Here is a 14,347-nt window from a genome sequence, read left to right on the forward strand (position 1 = left end):
AAAAATATACCAATAATGACCCAGTCTTTCAGAGACAGGAACGCGCTGTTTAGTACAACAGGTAGTTCAGATTATCTAAAATACAATTACAATCAAGGAATTGAATCGGTTAACATCTAAATCTAGCCACAAGACCTCTGTTTGTTCAACGGCAACCTGTGCCTTGGTACAATTGTTCCAACTGTATTTCCGACCAGGATCTGATTCATTAAAACATTAATGATCTGGTATGAACTAGAAACGAAGGGCAATATAATATCAGAAGCAATTTTCAAACGACTACTAGTGTCTTGTTCAATATTACGGTCTATATTTGCGATCAAAGAACCCACCGAGTAAAACTCTGAAGGTCGGGTACAAAATAATTAGGAGGTCGGGAAGACAACGATGTCAATCACCACGAGGATTACAGAATGTTACTCCCCTTTATCAGCAAGCAGTTCCATGGATCCACGGTGCGTCGCGGCGGTCATCAAGTGGTGCCGATGAAAGATAGAAGAGAGCAGCCAGGCCACGAGCGGTCGTCCAACACGAATGTTGCCAACCAGCCGACGAGATGTCGGCGCTGACCCTGGTGAAGCACTCCTGTATCTTCGCTCTGCGCAAGCCCTCCTTGCCTAACTCCTGGCTTCGGCCGCTCGGACATCGCGACCACCTCTCGTCGCGACGCTGCCAATATCCTAACATCGTGCCTCACTCTCTGGGGCCAGCGAACCCGTATATATATCTGCATGCAAAGACCTTCTAAGGACACAACCCACAGATTCCAACTCTTCCTCATAGATATTGGCAATGGGGCCGCGAGAGGGATATTCGATACTACCCTTGAGCTAGTGGCACCAGACAGAACAGTCTCCTAACTTAATGGCACCACGGCTCACCCATGAAGCATACGACACAGCTTCATCATAAGATGGAAAACATCTAGTGCAATTTACAGGCAGAAGCAGCAAACGACTCTTTCTCAACAACAGTCAGCTTTAAGGGTACGATTATCAGCACCTTTTTCTTAACACTTGTTTCTACGCTCACAGTACGTAATGCCATAGTTAAAATCTCACCTGAGACAATAGGAAATGACGGAGTGAACATAGGTGTGATTGCTGATATTCAGGTTCTTACAGCCATCTCCAGTTTCTCTCTTATTAGAGGTACATATCCCATTAAGTGGAAGAACAAACTAATTTAAACAGTACCCAAGAATGATCGCCCAAAATCATCCGGCAGCTATAGGCTGATCAGTTTACAGCCGTCAGCATCTAAAGCTATGGAGTATGCTGCTCAGGAGCATCTGAACGATTACCTCACTTTTCATACTTTTAATGGGTAATGAAAACCAACTTAGCTGTATTATTACACATTTATCGTTTTACAACCGATTTCGTTCGCTGAACATCTTGATGTTGCCAGTTTTAGTCTTTGTCAGCTGAACTGCAACTCCATTGACCAAGCTTTTCTGGTACGGTTGTTTTCGATGTATTATTTATGAAAATTGTGCAGCTCTATTTGACAAGCAGCATAATCCTGTGGTTCGACAGCAACACTAAATGCATATAACAAAGAGTCGTCTGTGGACATGAGACTTCATCATCGAGACATGTGCTCATTGGATTCTGTTAGCATTCAGTCACTAGTCCACTGCTTATTTTCGCTATATATCAATGGTATTTCATCTGTACTACATTCTTGTAACTACCACTTACATGCTGACAACATACAGTTGTATCTAAGCGTCAGCCATCAGAACATTAATGCTGTTTTATCAGATAAAAATGACAAACTTTTTTCCGTATCATCAGGAGCACAAAAGCTGCATCAAACAAGTCAACAGTCATTCTCATATCACATCTAAAGTTGACCAGCGCACATTTTCCTTGAAACAATTCCTCAAATGCTTATTGATGCTATCCAACTGTCCCATAAAATAATAGTCAATGACCTCGGAATAATCTTGCGCTAATATCCAAACTGGAAAGAACAAATTGGTATAGCCTGGAGCAAAATTTTCTGGCAGACATATTTCTCACTCATCTTGAAAGTAAGTTCTTAAATGAAAACAGTAGACTCAAAAGTAAAACAATATATTACTGGAGATATGTTGATACCTTGATTCTATTTGATGGAACGAAATATGAGATCGAAGAACTACTGACAGTATTCAACTCTTTCCGCAAAAACATAAAATTCACAATAGAACATAAAGGCAACAGAAGCCTAAATTTCCTGGATCTTAAAATCACCAACCACCAAGAAAAACATAAGTTCAGCATACACAAAAAACGCACGTACACAGACATAACACTGGACAACTCATAATGCCGTCCCACCACACAGAAACATACTGCATCTAGGTCCATGCTACACAGAGTACCCTTTCTTGACTTAGAAGAAAACACCCTCAAGAATGAGATAGATACAGTAAAGAGCACTGCCATAAGCAATGACTACATAGCTAAAACAACTTGCAATTTACTCTGATAAATACACAAAAGCAACACAATGAATGGCCACACTGTGAAAGAAGAGAAAATATACGGCAGTATCCCTTACCTGGGCCTCATATCACAAAAAATCGCTAAACTTTTCAAAAAATCAAATGTAACAGTTGCGTTCTCAACTAATAATAAGTTAGGAAACTTACTCGTCCAAAGCATAAAATCAAATACAACAACAGCGGAGTGTACAAAGTAATATGCCCCCGTTGTCTTGCCTACTATGAGAAGAAAGTAGGCAGAAACTTAAAAACTCTTTTTCGGGAACACGTAAATGCTTTCAGGCTCAACTACTTAGAAAAATCAGTCTTTCTGCAACATATGTTGGGAACGAAACATGTCATCAATAGTCTAGAAAACAATTTGGTAGTACTACATAATGAAGCCAATGGTAAGACCCTAAACCTGTTAGAACAACTGGAGATACACCTCCACAATATCAAAAACAAGAATCTATGTTAAATGAACAAAAATGTTTCGCAAGCCACAGTATTTCAGTAATTTTAAAGATCTATTCTAAAGTTATTTCCTGCATATATCACTTGTGTAATAATAATATATTTAGCACTACGAATAAATTCGTCTTTGACCACACCGTGTACAAAAACATCTGTGAAGTGTTTACAAACATGTGTCTGCAAATGTGCCTCTTGAATGAAGTGATATGTACGAAAATGATGGAGAAAGAATGTATGCTGGTGCTAAAACGTTAAGAACGCTTTTCTTTGATTATGTGGTAAGTTTACACTGTTCATCTTTTCCTCTACTTCGCACATATTTTCCGCTTTTGACTTACGAAATTCATAATCCAACATCAAACCTTTTCGTGACAAGAATATGCATTTCACCTCATTCAAGAGAAAAAATAAAGCATGTATTAAGATAAATTACACCTGATGATGGACCCACAGGGTCCGACATGCGTTGTGTACTTAATAAAACACGTTGAGTCTGAAGGCGTTTTTTTTCTTTTTTTTTTAATTCATACTTCCAGTGTATAGATCCTTGGTGATTCAAAGTAAGTCCTACTAACCAATCCAGTCTTATAGCCAGGTTGTATCATGAATTTCTTTTTCCCCGAATGTGATTCAGTATCTCCTCATCGTTTATTCGATTTACCCAGCTAGCTTTCCAACATATTTCTGTAGCACAGTATTTCAAAACCTGTTCTCTTCATGTCTAAATGTTTATCGCCCACGTTTCACTCTCGTATGAGGTGACACTCCAGACAATAACGTCAAAAAAACTTCCTACAGTAAATTTGTTTTGCGTGTTAAAAAATTCCTCTTTTTCAGAAGTGCTTTTCGTGCTACTGCCAGTCATAATTTTACACTCCTGGAAATGGAAAAAAGAACACACTGACACCGGTGTGTCAGACCCACCATACTTGCTCCGGACACTGCGAGAGGGCTGTACAAGCAATGATCACACGCACGGCACAGCGGACACACCAGGAACCGCGGTGTTGGCCGTCGAATAGCGCTAGCTGCGCAGCATTTGTGCACCGCCGCCGTCAGTGTCAGCCAGTTTGCCGTGGCATACGGAGCTCCATCGCAGTCTTTAACACTGGTAGCATGCCGCGACAGCGTGGACGTGAACCGTATGTGCAGTTGACGGACTTTGAGCGAGGGCGTATAGTGGGCATGCGGGAGGCCGGGTGGACGTACCGCCGAATTGCTCAACACGTGGGGCGTGAGGTCTCCACAGTACATCGATGTTGTCGCCAGTGGTCGGCGAAAGGTGCACGTGCCCGTCGACCTGGGACCGGACCGCAGCGACACACGGATGCACGCCAAGACCGTAGGATCCTACGCAGTGCCGTAGGGGACCGCACCGCCACTTCCCAGCAAATTAGGGACACTGTTGCTCCTGGCGTATCGGCGAGGACCATTCGCAACCGTCTCCATGAAGCTGGGCTACGGTTCCGCACACCGTTAGGCCGTTTTCCGCTCACGCCCCAACATCGTGCAGCCCGCCTCCAGTGGTGTCGCGACAGGCGTGAATGGAGGGACGAATGGAGACGTGTCGTCTTCAGCGATGAGAGTCGCTTCTGCCTTGGTGCCAATGATGGTCGTATCCGTGTTTGGCGCCGTGCAGGTGAGCGCCACAATCAGGACTGCATACGACCGAGGCACACAGGGCCAACACCCGGCATCATGGTGTGGGGAGCGATCTCCTACACTGGCCGTACACCACTGGTGATCGTCGAGGGGACACTGAATAGTGCACGGTACATCCAAACCGTCATCGAACCCATCGTTCTACCATTCCTAGACCGGCAAGGGAACTTGCTGTTCCAACAGGACAATGCACGTACGCATGTATCCCGTGCCACCCAACGTGCACTAGAAGGTGTAAGTCAACTACCCTGGCCAGCAAGATCTCCGGATCTGTCCCCCATTGAGCATGTTTGGGACTGGATGAAGCGTCGTCTCACGCGGTTTTTTTTTTTTTTTGTGGTTTTAGGGCGCACAACTTCAATGGTCATTAGCGCCCTGACTACTCTAAGAATGTACCGCGAGGCAAAAGTTGACAACAACAACTAAAAGGGAAAACACGATAAAAGACAGACTGACAGGCATAGGATTAAAAAACAGCATCATCAAATGTCCTTAGAGAGGTTTGTCAAATTGATAAAACGAAGAACACGAGCAACTGCTCGTGGGTCATCCGCTAAAATGGCATCGAAAGTACTTGGCAGGTTAAGATCTAGACGCAGTGTGTTAAAATCTGGACACGACATTAAAATGTGTCGAACCGTCAGCAATTGCCCACATGGGCAGAACGGCGCCGGCGCAGCCGTCAGCAGATGGCGATGGCTGAACCGGCAGTGTCCAATTCTTAACCGGGCCAAAACTACCTCCTCCCGCCGAGAAGGGCGTGAGGAGGACGTCCAAGCCACGGGAAGAGGTTTTAAGGCCCGAAGCTTGTTGTCTGTAAGTGCAGCCCAATCGGCATGCCACAGCGATAAAATGCGCCGACAAATGACCCTGCTAAAATCGGACGAAGGGACACAACAAGAAGCTGTCCGAGGCTGGAGGTCCGCAGCCTTGGCCGCGGCATCTGCAGCTTCGTTCCCAGGGATACCGACATGGCCAGGAACCCACATAAAGCTAACCGGAGAACCGACGTCCACCAACTGCTGAAGAGAGCGTTGGATCCGGTGTACGAAAGGGTGAACCGGGTACGGATCACTGACGCTCTGGATGGCGCTCAGGGAGACGGAGCAGATGACATAAGCAGAATGTCGGTGGCGGCAGATGTAAAGAACAGCCTGGTAGAGGGCAAAGAGCTCAGCTGTGAAGACCGAACAATGGCCATGGAGCCGGTATTTGAAACTTTGTGCCCCGACAATAAAGGAACACCCGACCCCGTCATTGGTCTTAGAGCCATCTGTATAAATGAAATTCATGTTGATGAACTTCGAACGAAGTTCCAAAAAACGGGAGTGGTAGACCGAACCAGGGGTAACCTCTTTTGGGAGCGAGCTGAGGTTAAGGTGAACGCGGACCTGAGCCTGGAGCCAAGGTGGCGTGTGGCTCTAGCCCACTCGAAAGGTTGCAGGGAGTGAAAAATTAAGGTGTTGAAGGAGGCGACGAAAGCGAACTCCAGGGGGTAGCAGGGCAGAGACATACAACCCGTATTGACGGTCGAGAGAGTCGTCAAAAAAGGAACGATAAGACGGATGGTCGGGCATTGACAGTAGCCGACAGGCAGACCGACAAAGCAGTATATCGCGCCGGTAGGTGAGTGGCAATTCGCCAGCGTCAGCATGAAGACTCTCTACGGGACTAGTATAAAATGCTCCGATCGCAAGTCGTAAACCCCGATGTTGTATGGAGTTGAGGCGGCGTAAGATGGATGGCCGTGCAGAGGAGTATACGAAGCTCCCATAATCCAGCTTGGAGCGGACGATCGACCGATATAGACGAAGTAGGACGGTTCGATCCGCTCCCCACGACATACCACTGAGAACACGGAGGACATTTAAAGAACGGGTACAACGGGCGGCCAAATATGACACATGTGGAGACCAGCTAAGTTTCCTGTCAAATGTAAGGCCTAAAAATTTGGTTGTCTCCACGATTGGGAGAGCAACGGGACCGAGTCGTAAGGACGGTGGGAGAAACTCTTTGTAGCGCCAGAAGTTAATACAGACCGTCTTCTCGGCAGAAAAACGGAAGCCATTGGCGACACTCCAGGAGGAAAGACGGTCGAGAGAACGCTGAAGACAGCGCTCCAGGACACGTGTACACTGCGCGCTGCAATAGATGGTAAAATCGTCCACGAAAAGGGAGCCTGATACATCATCTGGGAGGCAATCCATTATTGGATTGATCGCGATGGCGAAGAGAGCGACGCTCAAAACTGAGCCCTGTGGCACCCCATTCTCCTGGCGAAAGGTGTCGGACAGGACAGAACCCACACGTACCCTGAACTGTCGATCCATTAAAAAGGAACGAATAAAAAGACGGAGGCGACCGCGAAGGCCCCATGTATGCATGGTGCGGAGAATGCCCGCCCTCCAACAGGTGTCGTAAGCCTTCTCCAAATCAAAGAACACAGCCGCGGTCGGGCGCTTCCGCAAGAAGTTATTCATAATGAAGGTCGACAAGGTAACCAGATGGTCAACAGCAGAGCGGCGCCTACGAAATCCACATTGTACATTGGTAAGTAGGCGTCGAGACTCGAGCAGCCAAACCAATCGAGAGTTAACCATTCGCTCCATCACTTTACAGACACAGCTGGTAAGCGAGATAGGTCGATAACTGGAAGGCAAGTGCTTGTCCTTCCCCGGCTTAGGAATCGGGACAACAATAGACTCGCGCCAGCATGCGGGAACATGTCCCTCAATCCAGATGCGATTGTATGTACGAAGAAGAAAACCTTTACCCGCAGGAGAAAGGTTCTTCAGCATCTGAATATGAATGGAATCAGGCCCTGGAGCGGAGGACCGTGATCGGCCAAGTGCGTTTTCGAGTTCCCGCATGGTGAATGGGGCATTATAACTTTCACAATTCGAGGAGCGGAAGTTAGGTGGTCTAGCCTCCTCTGCCTGTTTGCGGGGGAGGAAGGCAGGGTGGTAATGAGCGGAGCTCGAAACCTCTGCGAAAAAGCGGCCGAAGGCATTGGAGACAGCCTCAGGGGCCACAAGGACGTCATTCGCGACCTTCAAGCCAGAAACTGGTGAGTGGACCTTAGTGCCAGATAGCCGGCGCAGACTACCCCAGACAACAGAAGAAGGAGTAAAACTGTTGAAGGTGCTTGTGAAAGCAGTCCAGCTGGGTTTCTTGCTTTCTTTGATAATACGACGACACTGAGCACGTAATCGTTTATAATTGATACAATTCGCCACTGTAGGGTGGCGTTTAAATGTGCGTAAAGCACGTCGACGAGCACGTAAAGCGTCTCTACATGCTGCGGTCCACCAGGGGACCGGTACGCGACGTGGAGAAGAAGTAGGGTGAGGAATGGAATATTCAGCAGCAGCGAGAATGACTTCCGTGAGGTGTGCGACCTGACGATCGCAGCTTGTGAAGGTTTGATCCTGAAAGGTCGCCCTGGAAGAGAAGAGCCCCCAGTCTGCCGTGGAGATGGTCCAACTAGATGAGCACGGAGAGGGGGTATGCTGCAGGAGATGGATAACACACGGGAAGTGGTCGCTCGAATATGTATCAGAAAGCGCATACCACTCAAACCGGCGTGCAAGTTGGGGAGTACATATAGAGAGGTCTAAATGGGAATAGGTGTGAGATGTGTCCGAAAGAAAAGTAGGGGCGCCAGTATTGAGGCAGACAAGATTGAGCTGGTTGAAAAGGTCTGCTAACAAGGAGCCCCTCGGGCAGGATGCTGGAGAGCCCCAAAGGGGATGGTGGGCATTGAAGTCTCCAGTTAACAAAAATGGTGCAGGTAGCTGAGCAATAAGTTGCATCATGCCTGACCTGGTAACGGCAGATGACGATGGAGTGTAAACGGTACAAAAGGAAAACGTAAAAGTGGGGAGAGTAATGCGGATGGCAACTGCCTGCAGGCCGGTGTGCAACGTGATGGGATCGTAGTAAATATCATCCCGGACCAGCAACATAACCCCTCCATGAGCTGGGATACCTACCACAGGGGGTAGGTCAAAACGCACAGAGGTGTAGTGTGCCAAGGCAATTTGATCGCATGGGCGTAGCTTCGTTTCCTGGAGGGCTACGACGAGCGGACGGTGCAAGCGGAGCAGCAACTTCAAGTCCTCTCGGTTGGAGCGAATGCTGCGAATATTCCAGTGAATAAGTGCCATCGTAAGAAAAGGAAAATGAAAGAAGGGGTCACCTCGAAGGCCGCTGAGGGCCTGGCTTCGAGCGAGCACTGCCGCCGCTATCAGTAGGCGGACAGTCATCGTCCATGGGGTCTATAGGTTCATCGGCCATCTCGGGAGGATGGCCGGGAGGGGGAGCTTCCTCCGCCGGTGAACGGCCAGATGTACGGCTACCAGCGGTGCGGCCAGGCGAAACGGATGACGGCCTGGGGCGGCAACCGCTGGGTGGCGCGGGAGAAGATATGCGCCGTGGCGGAGAAGGAGAACTGTGCTTCCTATGAGCCTTTTTCGAAGGACGTTTGGTGGAAGTACCGGTCGAAGGCTGGGAGGTCGAGGTACGTAGGAAGTCTGCACGGGATGGTTCCTTCTTGAAGGCCCTTGCATCTGACTTCGGGGTCTTCGTCTTAGCAGAAGCTGATGAAGGGGCTGGTGTCTGTGGGGTGATGGGAGGAAGAGGAGACGTCGACCGCGCGATCTTAGCACTGGCCGAATGAACGACCGTGGTGCTGAAGGTCAGATCGCATGTCTGGGTTGCCACCTCCTTGGTAGTCCGAGGAGAGGCGAGGACAGTACTGTATTTCCCCGCTGGGAGGAGCGTGGGCTTCCTACTAGCCAATAGCTTGCGAGCAGCCGAGGTGGACACTTTCTCTTTGACCCGAATTTCTTGGATACAGCGTTCTTCCTTATAGACAGGACAGTCGCGGGAGGATGCGGCATGGTCACCCTGACAGTTCACACAACGAGGAGACGGAGGTGGACAGTCACCCTCATGGGCATCCCTGCCACAAGTGACACATTTAGCCACATTGGAACAAGACTGTCGAGTGTGATTGAAACGCTGACACTGGTAGCAGCGCGTAGGTGTCGGGACATAGGGGCGAACAGAAATAACCTCGTAGCCCGCCTTGATGCGCGATGGCAGTTTAACACTATCGAAGGTCAAGAAAAGTGTCAGGGTCGGTACAAGGTCATTGTTGACCTTTTTCATGACCCTATGGACAGCCGTCACGCCCTGCTCAGCGACGAAAGATTGAATCTCCTCGTCAGTCAATCCGTCGAGGGAGCTAGTATAGACTACACCACGAGACGAATTCAAAGTTCGGTGGGCCTCCACCCGGACAGGGAACGTGTACAGGAGTGTGGCCCGAAGCAGTTTTTGTGCCTGAAAGGCGCTCTCAGTTTCTAGTAATAAGGTACCGTTACGCAACCTGGTACAAGATTTGACAGATCCGGCTATGGCATCTACGCCCTTCTGAATAACGAAAGGGTTGACAGAGGAAAAATCCTTTCCGTCCTCAGATCGAGAAACGACGAGGAACTGTGGGGCAGGCGGTAGTACTTTTGTCACTGGTGGCTGGTCACGTTTCCGTTTTGGGGCAGAAGTCGAGAGAGATGGAGTAGAATCCATTGCGGAGGAATCCCCCATGATTGCCAGCGTCTCCGATGGCGCGCTCCTTCCTTGTGGGGACCCTCTCAGAGGGCACTCCCGCCTTAGGTGAATGTTTACACCTCAGGTAACACCTCCCGAGAAACAGACGGAGGGACCAATCGGCATGGTCAGAAGGTATCAGCTCAGGCAATCACCCCTCCCCGGGCCTGGCCTTTACCAGGGGGTACGCGCGTGCCTTACATGTCTACCCAGGGCGGGGAATAACGCGTTACCCCGTCACCGGCTACGCGTGCGAACGCGTGGGTCGGCCTTCAGGCACGCACAGGGAGGAAGGAAGAAGAGGAAAAAGAAGAGAGAGAGGGAGGAAGAGGACAGACTGTCTCAAACGCCGAGGCGGAGACCAGAGAAGGCAAGGAGAAGAAGGCAATGAGAAGTCAAGGAGAAGTCAAGGGAAAGAGTAAGGAAGACAGTGAGGTGGAGAAGAGCAAGGAAAGGAACCAACAAAAGGAAGGAAGAAACGAGAAGTGAAAAACCAAAAAGACCACAATTATAGGTCGTGGAACCATCCGTCTCCGGACGCAGGCGCTAACTACCCCCGTGAGGGGGATGGACTCCTTTTAGTCGCCTCTTACGACAGGCAGGAATACCTCGGGCCTATTCTAATCCCCGGACCCGCAGGGGGAGGGGGGGGGGGGGTCTCACGCGGTCTGCACGTCCAGCATGAACGCTGGTCCAACTGAGGCGCCAGGTGGAAATGGCATGGCAAGCCGTTCCACATGACTACATCCAGCATCTCTACGATCGTCTCCATGGGAGAATAGCAGCCTGCATTGCTGCGAAAGGTGGATATACACTGTACTAGTGCCGACATTGTGCATGCTCTGTTGCCTGTGTCTATGTGCCTGTGGTTCTGTCAGTGTGATCATGTGATGTATCTGACCCCAGGAATGTGTCAATAAAGTTTCCCCTTCCTGGGACAATGAATTCACGGTGTTCTTATTTCAATTTCCAGGAGTGTATATTTAAGCTACTTCAGCCCTCTTCAGTTGATTTTCTGCCTAAATAACAAAATGCATCTACTACTTTCAGTGTTTCACTTCCTATTGTCTTCGCCTCACCTGGTTTAACTCGACTACATTCCATTACCATTGTTTTACTTTCTTGATGTTTATCTTATAACTTCTTTCGACAGGCTATGTAATCCAAAAATTGCCGTTCTAAGGCCTCTAACAATCACAGTGTCGCTGGCAATCCTTCAAGCTTTTATTTCTTCTCCCTGAGCTCTATTTCTCTTTATAAACTTGTGCCATGTGTCTTTCACAGCTTGCTCAGTGTACAGATTGAATGAAGTCGGGTTGGGTTACAATCCTGTCTCACGCCTCAACTACGACTTCCCTTTCACGTCCTTTGACCCTTATAACTGCAGTCTGGTTTCTACACAAATTGTAAATAACCTTTCGCTATCTGTATTCAACCCCCGCTACCTTCAAAATGTAAAAGAGTGTAGTCCAGCAAACATTGCCCAAAACGTTCTTGTTTTCTACAAAAGCTATAAATGTAGGTTTGCCTCTCTTCAACCTTTCTTTTAGCATAATTCGTAGGGTCTGTATTGTCTCGTGTGTTTCTACATTTCTTCGCAATCCAACGTAATTTTCCTCGAGGTCGGCTTTAACAATTTTTCCATTCTTCTGTAAACAATTAGTGTCAGTATTTTGTAACCATGACTTATTAAACTGGTGGTTTGGTAGCAATCACACTTCTCAGCATCTTCCTTGTTTGCAGTTGGAATCATTACACTCTTCCTGAAGTCTGAAGGTATTTCAGAGGCGTACAAATTCTCTCTCCAGCCTGCCTGCCCCTGTATTCGCCGCAACCTTTAAAGCAGCTCATCCTGCCGCAGTGGAGGCGCAAGAGTGCAAGCGTACTGAAGGACTGTGGTTAAAGCAGGCCAACCTGGGTTTGCACAAGCCCGGCAAGCTTCAAGGGGTCCGTTCAGCCTGCTGCATTTGGCGACAAGTTGCGCTATCAGTCCAACGTGACTAATCAGGTATATGTCTGGGTAAGTAGTCTTACCATAGATAGTTTACCATAATGGTGGGAGCGGTAAACCGAACAAACCATACCTAAAAGAGAGTGAGGAGAAATTAAGAATTGGGGCATACATATCAGTCACTAAACAGAGCCTACGTCAGCAGGATAAATGTTTTCGTGTGTTTGTGAGGCAGCTTCAAGTAAATCGGAAGGCGTCTCGCTTTGCAAATTGTGTAAAAAGTTACTTAACACTGATATTGGAACCTCTAGTATGTAATGACATGTTTGTAAGCTTTACCAACTATTTCCCTCACTCCACAAATATTTTGAAAGGGGGCAAAGGCTTAGTGGCTGACAAGTGCGTGGAAATGTGTGCCAAGAACTTGAGGCAGCTTAGCAGTATAACAGCTTTTTTAATTTAGGACAAACATTGATTGAAATAGGGAAAAATATGGTTCAGTGGAAATTAAAAACCACACTCTGGTGTTATGCAACGTAGTGCGAAGAAAGCTTAGTGTGAAAGAAAAGCTTATTCTTTCAGCCATAAACGTTTTAGATTAACATAATATGAAAAATGAACTTCTTGTTGGCTAAAATGAATTTAGGGAATTTAGAATGAACTATTTTGGCCATTTAGAATTAATTCAGTGAACTCGCAATACACGTATTGCAAAAAGTATAGTCTCTTATGTAAGAGCGAGGTCGACATTCCACACATGGTAAAAGATATCGCCTTTGTTCTTTCACAGTCCAACAAAGGAAATGTTTTTCCTTCATGCAGTGTCCATAAAGCATTAGTTTACTTTGAATTCGTGACTGAGATACACAAGAAGAGCTATGAGTGGATCTTACGCGTCACGTTTATCAAAGATATTTGATGCCGACTGCCAAACGTCGGTTCATCGACAAAAATAAGGATTGGATACCGCAGGAGGACAATGATCTGAAGCACGGCAGCAGACTTTGCACCGACAGGAAAAAGGAGAAAGATGTGCAGGTACTGAATTGGCCCTCATAGTTACGTTACGCCAATCCTGCTGAAAATGTCTCGTCTTACATCAGAAAGCAGCTGCAAGGAAAAAAGATCACTTTGAAACAACTGTCAGCGCAAGTTCGACGCATTGGGAGGTCTTTTCCACGTCAACACTCGGAAAACTTCGTTTCAAGCATGCTTCGGAGCTGCCAAGTAATTATCGACGCTGTGGATGACTGGACGTATTATTAATTGTAAATGCATTTTTTGAGTCATACATGATGTACATATATGTCCTAGTTCGTAAAATGTAAATTTTCACGGCCGGAATTGTCACAGTTAATAAAGTAGTCAGCAGTCAGTAGCGAGCCAGGTTGTGAATCGGACATTCACAAAGCTATGATTTCCCTTGAAAATGTCCTCCGCAGATGGGGACGAAAAGTCGGGTTTTAAAGTGAAATCCCTTCGACCACGGCATAATGGACCGGGATATTTGATTAATTGTATTTTTTAATTTGTTTTAAAATATATTTTTATTGATTAACTCGATCGCGGTCATAATTAACTGAAATTGGTATAACTGAGATCATATTAGCTGAAATACACTAAGGTTAGAGAAACAAGCTTTCCAAAACCTTTCTTTAGTTAGCGTTGCCGTATAACAGAATCTTCACGTTCTTAGGTGCAAAGGATCTCGGCTATCAGAAATCTGTTTACCACAAAAAAAAAAAAAAAAAAAAAAAAAAAAAAAAAATGAGAGGCGACCTGATGATAGCTCGAATTGAGAAAATTGACTACTCGTCGAAAGAAAGTGAAGTAACAGAGGAAAACGTTCATATCCAAATAAATAAGTAAGCCCGAAGTATGCTGAAAAGGAAAAAAGAAACAAATAAAATTCATCATTTTCTGGTCTACGGTGAGCCAAAATGAATATATATATAATTGTACCTCACCTACTGGTACTCGGGTAAAAAAAAGACTTTTCATCAACTTCCGAACCCTTTGTGATAACAATACAATGAAAGCGTACAGAATAAACTGGTACGTAGCGTGGCACAGCGGGAAGACGGGCAAGGCAATCCTGTAGCCTGCTTGAGTTGGTCACAGCTTGGATTCGATGGAAGTAATGCAGCCTGCCTGTTCTGCTGACAACGTGC

The sequence above is a fragment of the Schistocerca cancellata genome, chromosome 2 (assembly GCF_023864275.1).
Source record: "Schistocerca cancellata isolate TAMUIC-IGC-003103 chromosome 2, iqSchCanc2.1, whole genome shotgun sequence".
NCBI classification, from domain to species: Eukaryota; Metazoa; Arthropoda; class Insecta; order Orthoptera; family Acrididae; genus Schistocerca; species Schistocerca cancellata.